Here is a 7,922-nt window from a genome sequence, read left to right on the forward strand (position 1 = left end):
TATCCCACTCATGACCTTGAGTTAGCAGCAGTTGTCTTTGCCTTAAAGATTTGGAGGAATTATCTATACGGTGTTCACGTAGATGGCTTCATAGATTATAAGAACCTTCAGTATGTCTTTTCCCAGAAAGATCTCAATCTTCATCAGAGATGGTGGTTAGAGCTCTTAAAGGATTATTATATGGGTGTCGTTTATCATCTGGGCAAGGACAATATAATGGCTGACGCACTCAGTAGACTTTCCATAGGTAGTGTTTCCCATGTTGACGATAGTAAGAAGAAATTAGCTCAGGAGATTTATCAGTTCGCCAGACTAGGCGTTCGCTTACTAGACTCTTTAGAGGGTGGTGTATGTGTTCAGAGTAGTTAAGAGTCATCTCTCGTTTCTGAGGTGAAAGAGAAGCAAGAAAGAGATCTTAGCCTTGTCAAGATAAAAGAGTCAGTTTAGAGTCTGGAATTAGAGGTTTTCTCCCAAGGGGGAGATGGTATTCTTCGTTGTCAGGGTCGTCTATGTGTTCCCGGTGTAGATGAATTGAGGTAGCGAATTCTTGCAGAAGAGCATGGTGTGCGATACTTTATTCATCCAGGGGACACTAAGATGTACCACAACTTTTGGGAGATCTATTGGTAGAGTGGGATGATAAGGAACGTTGTAGAGTTTGTGGCTAAGTGCTCTACATGTCAGCAGGTTAAAATAGAGCATCAGAAACCTAGTATTTCTATGCAGGAGTTCACTATTCCTACTTAGAAGTGGGAAGAAGTGAACATATACTTCGTGACTAGTTTGCCTTGAACACGTCATTAGCATGATTCAGTTTGGGTCATTGTAGACAGAATGACCAAGTCAGCTCATTTCATTCCAGTTCGTACCTCTTACTCAGCCGAGGATAATGCCAAACTATATACCATGGAGTTGGTTAGATTACATAGTGTTCCACTCTATCATCTCAGATAGAGGTACTTAATTTATCTCACTTCTGGAAAGTATTCCAAAAGGACCTTTGTACCCAAGTTTATCTCAGCACAACATTTCATCCTCAGATAGTTGATTAAGCAGAAAGAACCATTCAGACTCTAGAAGATATGCTAAGGGCATGTGCAATTGATTTCAAGGGAAGCTGGGATGACTACTTGCCTTTGATTGAGTACGCATAAAACAACAGCTATCACTCCAGTATTCAGATGGCTCTATTTGAAACTCTCTAAGGTAGGAGATGTTGATCTCCGATCAGTTGGTTCAAAGATAATAAGACCACAGTAATAGGGACTGACTTAGTATTTGATGCTTTAGATAAAGTTCAATTGATCATAGAATGACTTCGGGCTGCTCAGAGCCTACAGAAGTCTTATGTGGATGTTCCTAGAAAGGATCTCAAATTCGAGGTCGATGACTATGTCTATCTCCAGATCTCTCCCATGAAGGGAGTGAAGAGATTTGGCAAGAAGGGAAAGATCAGTCCTCGATATGTCGGTCCTTTCAGGAATCTTAGTTGCTTCGGCAAGGCATCCTATGATCTCGAATTGCCTTCAGATCTAGCCTCAGTTCATACAGTCTTCCATGTCTTTTTGCTCAAGAAGTGGATAGGTGACCCAGCTGTTGTAGTCCATATTTAGAGCATTGACATTTTGAATAGTCTCTCTTATAAAGAGATTCTAGTCAAAATCCTCATCTATCAGACTGGTATGTTGAGGAACAAAGAAGTCCCTCTAGTCAAGGTTCTTTGGTGGAATCAGTCCCTGGAGGGAGCTAATTGGGAAGCAGAAGCAGACATGCGAACCAAGTACTCTTATTTTTTCTCTGCTAATTTAGACATAGCTCGAGGTAACCATTTTCCTAAAGCTTATTCAGTTACATGTTCAAAATCCTAGTATAAAATTCGTATCAAATATCAGTGCGTAGATTATTATGCATTCATGAGTTCGGCTGATCAGTCATGCATCAGCTATGCATGTTCAGTCTGGCTATATTCAGTTTAGAATTCAATTTAGTCCTAAAATCATGTTCCAGTTAAGCATTTTCTGTGTATTCATCATTTTACCTTTTCTCCCCTCTCAAGCAGTTATCATTCGAGGACGAATATTTCTAAGGGGGAGATATTGTAATACCCCCCAAAAAATCCAAACCAGTATTAGAGCCATGTACCAGGATCATGCATAGTACATCATGGTTATTTTATAGTTTTATGAGTAGGTTAGATGTATATTAAGGCTTCAAATAACTCCCATCTATCAGAGCAATAAAAACATTCCTTACTGATTGAATTCTTGAGAAGGATACTGGTATAGTCAACTTCAAAAAAGCATATCTCTCATTATACTTGGAATATTTGAGATCATGACATATCAAAAGATATATATTTAATTATCTTTCCAATGATACTAGTTTTGCCTAAATCAGCTATTGGAGCAAAGAGTTATTTATATTTGACTCTAGCATGTCAGGCTAGAAATAGTGTGACGACATTCGTGGTAGCTTACCACATTTGTGATGTCCTATCACGAAGGTCGTCAGCCTTAGGCAGAATCCAGCTCCTAAGTGAAGACATTAGTGGTAGATTACCACATTTGTCACACCCTATCACGAAGGTCGTCAGCCTTAGGCAGAAACCAGCTTCTAAGTGACGACATTCGTGGTAGTTTACCAGATTTGTGATGCCCTATCACGAAGATCGTCTGGCTTAGGCAGAATCCAGCTTCTATGTGATGAAATTTTTGACGGCCTATCACATTTTTTATGCCTTGTCATAAAAGTCATTAGGCTTAGGCAGAAACCATCAATTCCTAATCCTGTGTGACGATATTTTTTACGGCTAGTCATATTTTTTGACTCCTTGTCACAAATGTCGTCACCTATGATTTTCAACAACTGGGAATTTATTTCATAGGGGTATTTTGGTTATTTCCTTCACCTTCCACGACTTATAACCCTAAAGAGGCATAATTTTTCCCATTTTTCTTTAGTTAAGCATCTCAAAAACCCTCTCTTATGCTCTTAACCACAAGATTAGGGTTTCCATGAAACTCATCTCTCAAAAGCAAGATTGAATCCTTTTTCCAAGATAATTGAGAATTAAGTTTCCCAATCTAAGAACTGTCTAGGAAATCATCAAGGTTTCCTTTCTAAGGTATGCGTAGTGTTCATCTATGGATCCAATTCATTATAGAGCTCAAGAACAATGTTTTAAAAATTATTTTGTAAACTTTTTGTGGTGATATGAGTATGTACATGTTGACAATTCTTTTTTAAGTTTCAATGTGATTTATAAAGGTGTTTTCATGGAATATATATGTTTATTAATTGAAAACCATGAACTTTAGGTGGTTTAATATGGTTCAAGTATGAAACTCACCTATGCCTTAAAGAATGCATGCAACGTATTTGATAAAATGCTTAGGATTCTAGAAATTAATGTTTGTATCATTCTATGATGTCTAAATGAAAAGTCCATGTTAGCTATATACTTCAATATGAATCCCATGATTTTCATGTATTGCTATTATAGTGGCATAAAGCATGTAAGATAATGGAGATATACAATATGTACACGAAATATATCCATGCATTCCCTATAATGTTTAAGATGTTGAATAACTATATGAAATATGATATTCCCTACTTATGATATTATGAATTGTGGACTCAAATCTTCTGATCAAGTCATGTCATATGTGTCAGTTTCCTTCTATCGAGTCTAGGGGGTATTCGTACCTAAAAAAAATAGTTCGGCGCCTAGATCCATGTCATGTTGTCACGAAAATCTCAGTCAAGCTATAATCTATAGAACTTAGTCAGTCATGTGACCCAGGAAACCTCAGAAATCTCATGATCTCAGTTAATTCTTAGATAGTCGTACTACTCCATCAATCAATGGAAGTCAGTTAATCTATCAATTTATAGTCAGTTGAATTATATTTAGTCTCTTAAGATGGGAGTAGAAGTTAGCATCGAGTAAACCCAAGGATGGGGAATCACCTACTAGTTTAAGGTGTGTTTCTTAGCAGTCATCCTTGTGTTCCAGAACTACGTATCCAGCACAGGTTGAGACATCTTAACTTGTTAGACAAGGGTTAATGAGGTGGCTTAACCTGTTATTTTAGGGTTCCCACCATTCTCCTTTCGAATACCTGCCAGCTAAGGGTCACCCACAATTGTCCTTACCAGTGGTGCGGTATTGACACCCCTCCAGTCGGGGCAAATATTGGACCCCAACTTAGCTATATCCATTATTGGAGCATGTCAGTTAAAAAACTACCTCCCACAGTTTTAGAATAAGTCTCAGTAAAAGATCTCTGATAGGTCTTCAAATTTTAGTATATCAGGACTGTCAGATACAGTCAGACTCAGTTATAATACGGAACTCAGATAGTTCCATCAGATTCAGGATTGTCAGATACAGTCATCCATGTTATCAAAATTTTAGTATCGGTTATGTTAGCCATCAGTAAACCATGTATTAGTATATAGGACTAGCAATCACGCACCAATGATTTCAGTTACTGTTATGCATATACTCACTACATTCCCTCATACTGGCACATTTGCACTACGATGCTTTCTTTTCATTTTACACCATAGTTTTAGAGACACGAGGTCCAGATCAGTAGTAGGAGTAGTATTTCTAGTCATAGAGATTTAGTTAGTCCTTTTCAATTGAGGACAATATGATTTAATTTATTCATTATTATTTTAGTCCGTTATCAGTTTACGAAATTAGTTGAAGACATGTTCCTTCAACTCTTTTTTCAAACAGCACTTAGAGGATGTCAGATTTAGTATTCAGACTTATGATTAGATTTGATTCAATTTTCAGTTGTTTTTGGTATCTTTCACCTATATGGATGTTATGTTTTTGACAGATTTTTATTCAGTTGAACCTTATGGCCTACATGTTCATGTTTTCCACATTATTATGTTATATATGCAGTGTAAAGGTATAGATATCAATCATGGGTTAGCTTGTGGTCCCTCGGGGTCATAAGCACCGTGTAGCATTCCAATTCAAAAAATTGAGGTGTTACACTAGCATAGGTTAAGACATCAACCTACTAGTTGTGGTTTGATGAGGTGTTTTAATATGTCAGTTGAGGGTACCACCGTTCTCATTTAAAGTACCTGGCAAATGAGGGTAACTTTTCAAATTTTCTTTAGCCGTGACATGGTACTGACACCCTTTCAGGTTGGACCCTAATTATCTTATTTGGGGTATGTTGGTTAGATGATTACTTCATACAGTCTCAGTCTCAGATTCAATATAGAACTCAGTTCATTTCTACAAAATCAGCCCTGTCAGATACAGTTAATCAGTTTTAGTAACTCAGTTATTAGTAATCTCAGATATCAGTTACTCAGCTATCAGAACTCAAAACTTAGCTTTAGTAAAAGCTAAGTAATAGTATACATGTATATGCACAATATTGTATACTCAGTATTTACAACAGTTTCAATTATCTATGTACTCTCATGTTCAGTTACTCTATATTATTTAGTCAGTTATTGTTCATGCATATGAACGCTTGCATTTAGCCTTACCTCATCTAGCATACCAGTATATTTCACATATTGAAGCATACTCTTTCTTTGCGCTAAAATGTCTCATATCATTGAATCAGATGCTCAGGTTTATGACCGCACATAGACATATTCAAATTTATCCAACAGTATTAGATTTAGTTATGAGTCCTCATCTATCAAGGATATGTTTTATTTCCGTATTTAAATAGTAAAAGTTAGTTGGGGGCTTGTCCCATCAACTCTACGTTCAGACAGTTTAGTTAGAGGATTTTTTAACTAGACTATCTGATAGTATACATTTTGCAGATTATTATTACAGTTGATATTCTTTATCGGTATTTAGATTTTGAACCTTATGGCTATTGAACCTATTTTCCACATTATTTTCAGTATTATCATTCAGTGCGTATAGCAGGTATAATTTATGGGTTAGCTTATGGTCCCTCGAGGTTGTCAGAATCATGTATCATTTAGAGTACAGACTCAGGGCATTATAAACTCTTCAGTTTTAATGATTTAGAGTCCTTTCAAATAAAACACGTATCTTTCAGATTGAGAATATCATTATTATTGAGTATTTAGTATATTAGCTTACTTCTAGTTAGGAGCAGTACTCAGGATTGAGACGAAAAAAGTTCAGTTAACCCAAGACAAGTACAACATGCCACTATAAGTTAAAGGGGTAATCATTAGATTAGAGTGTCTCCCTTTCCATTAGTGGGATCATAAGTGATTTCACAACAGTTATGGTGCATGCCCTTAGCATGGTAAAATCACCCTTCCAACTTGGGTTATAGGTTTGATTCCATCTTACTCAAATGGTCGATGTCGATTAGAAAAACCTCCCATAGTTTTGTCTTAAATTTTTTATACTTATATCCAGTGTATTCAGCACCCTACGTTGTTACATGTTTATTACTTGGTCATAACATCAATTTATAGATTTCATACCCATGATTAGGTCATCATGCCACTTTTAATATGTTTATTTTATATAGTGTATTTCATGTCTCACATGATAATTACACTCACGGTACTGGCCCCATAATTACATTTATTCTATATTCTCTTATAATGTATGTTTTGATGTTTAGCATACCAGCTGGAGTCAGCTTGATCTATCATCACTTCAATAGTTATCTATTGGTTGGTCCTCATCATTTATGGACTAGTTATTATGAGTTCATTTGTTTCCTGTATTTTAATTTCAGGCAGATAGTGCTTGCTAGGGACTTATCCCAATAACAAACCTTAGAAGAGTATTTCAAGTAAGTAATACAGATTCAAAATCATGATGTTTAGGTAAATTTTATTTTTATTTTAACATTGATGTTTGGTTTAATTATTTTTACAACATTTAGAGTCTAGCTTCCATATAGTACTATTCATTATATGCAACATTCATAGTGTCATGCCAGGTATTGAGTTAGCCTCGGGTCACTTGTGAAAGCACCGTATTTTGACTAGGAAACAATCTTAGGTGGTGACAAGGTGGGATACCACCTACCTCAAAGGTTGTTGATATTGTTATATCAGGTATAGAGGTTGACCTATGATTGAGTACCTTGAGTACACCGGCCGTCACTGGTTCCAACTTAGTTGGGAGTGTAACGCCACAATAGAGGCTGTTGAAGTAGATCAGATAGTTAGGGATCCACCTGCATCCCGCATGATTAGAGTTTAGCTAGGGCCTAGAGTTCCATAGGTATGTACCTTATCCTAGTTTTAGATTTTTATGCTTTCATGTAAAGTGTACATTATATAATTTCCAAGTTGAAGTGGGAGTATACCATAACTATGGGCTTTTGTTGACATGTTTCTTTTTGCTCGGCAATGTTATCATCATTACAACACACCTGTGTAGGATTTTTTTATATTTTTTGTGTTGTTTTGTCATTTTTTTAACTTAGAGTAGAACAAGAAAACATGGAATAGTCAAAATTAATAAAACATGCAAACCTATTTTAATGATTTAAAAGAATACACCTCAAAATTTTCTTATTTTATTTATGGTGTTGTTTACTTGAATATATTGTGCTATAAACAATGCTAGTATCTACATATGGAATTAGGATTATTAGTGTTATAATCTAGCCGACCTTTCATGAACCAAGTAGGTCGTAACTTACACAAAAGCTCTGAGCCATGAATGAATCATAGGCCATTCTACCTAGTCGGTGTGTGTGTACAATCTAGAACATTTTTGGTTAGTCTTGCTAAAATTTGTCGAATAGGAGGTTAGGAAAGAATCATAGGCCTTTTTTTGACAAAGTCTAATACAACCTAAATAACCTACCAAATGATCATTTATCCCTTGAACCCATATTTTGAGCCTAAATAAACCTTTTCCTTGAACTACCTCATTCACCTTCCCAATTCTTTAAAGTGAACCTTTTTTGGCCCTAATCCCT

Source organism: Capsicum annuum, chromosome 11, assembly GCF_002878395.1.
Source record: "Capsicum annuum cultivar UCD-10X-F1 chromosome 11, UCD10Xv1.1, whole genome shotgun sequence".
NCBI lineage: Eukaryota > Viridiplantae > Streptophyta > Magnoliopsida > Solanales > Solanaceae > Capsicum > Capsicum annuum.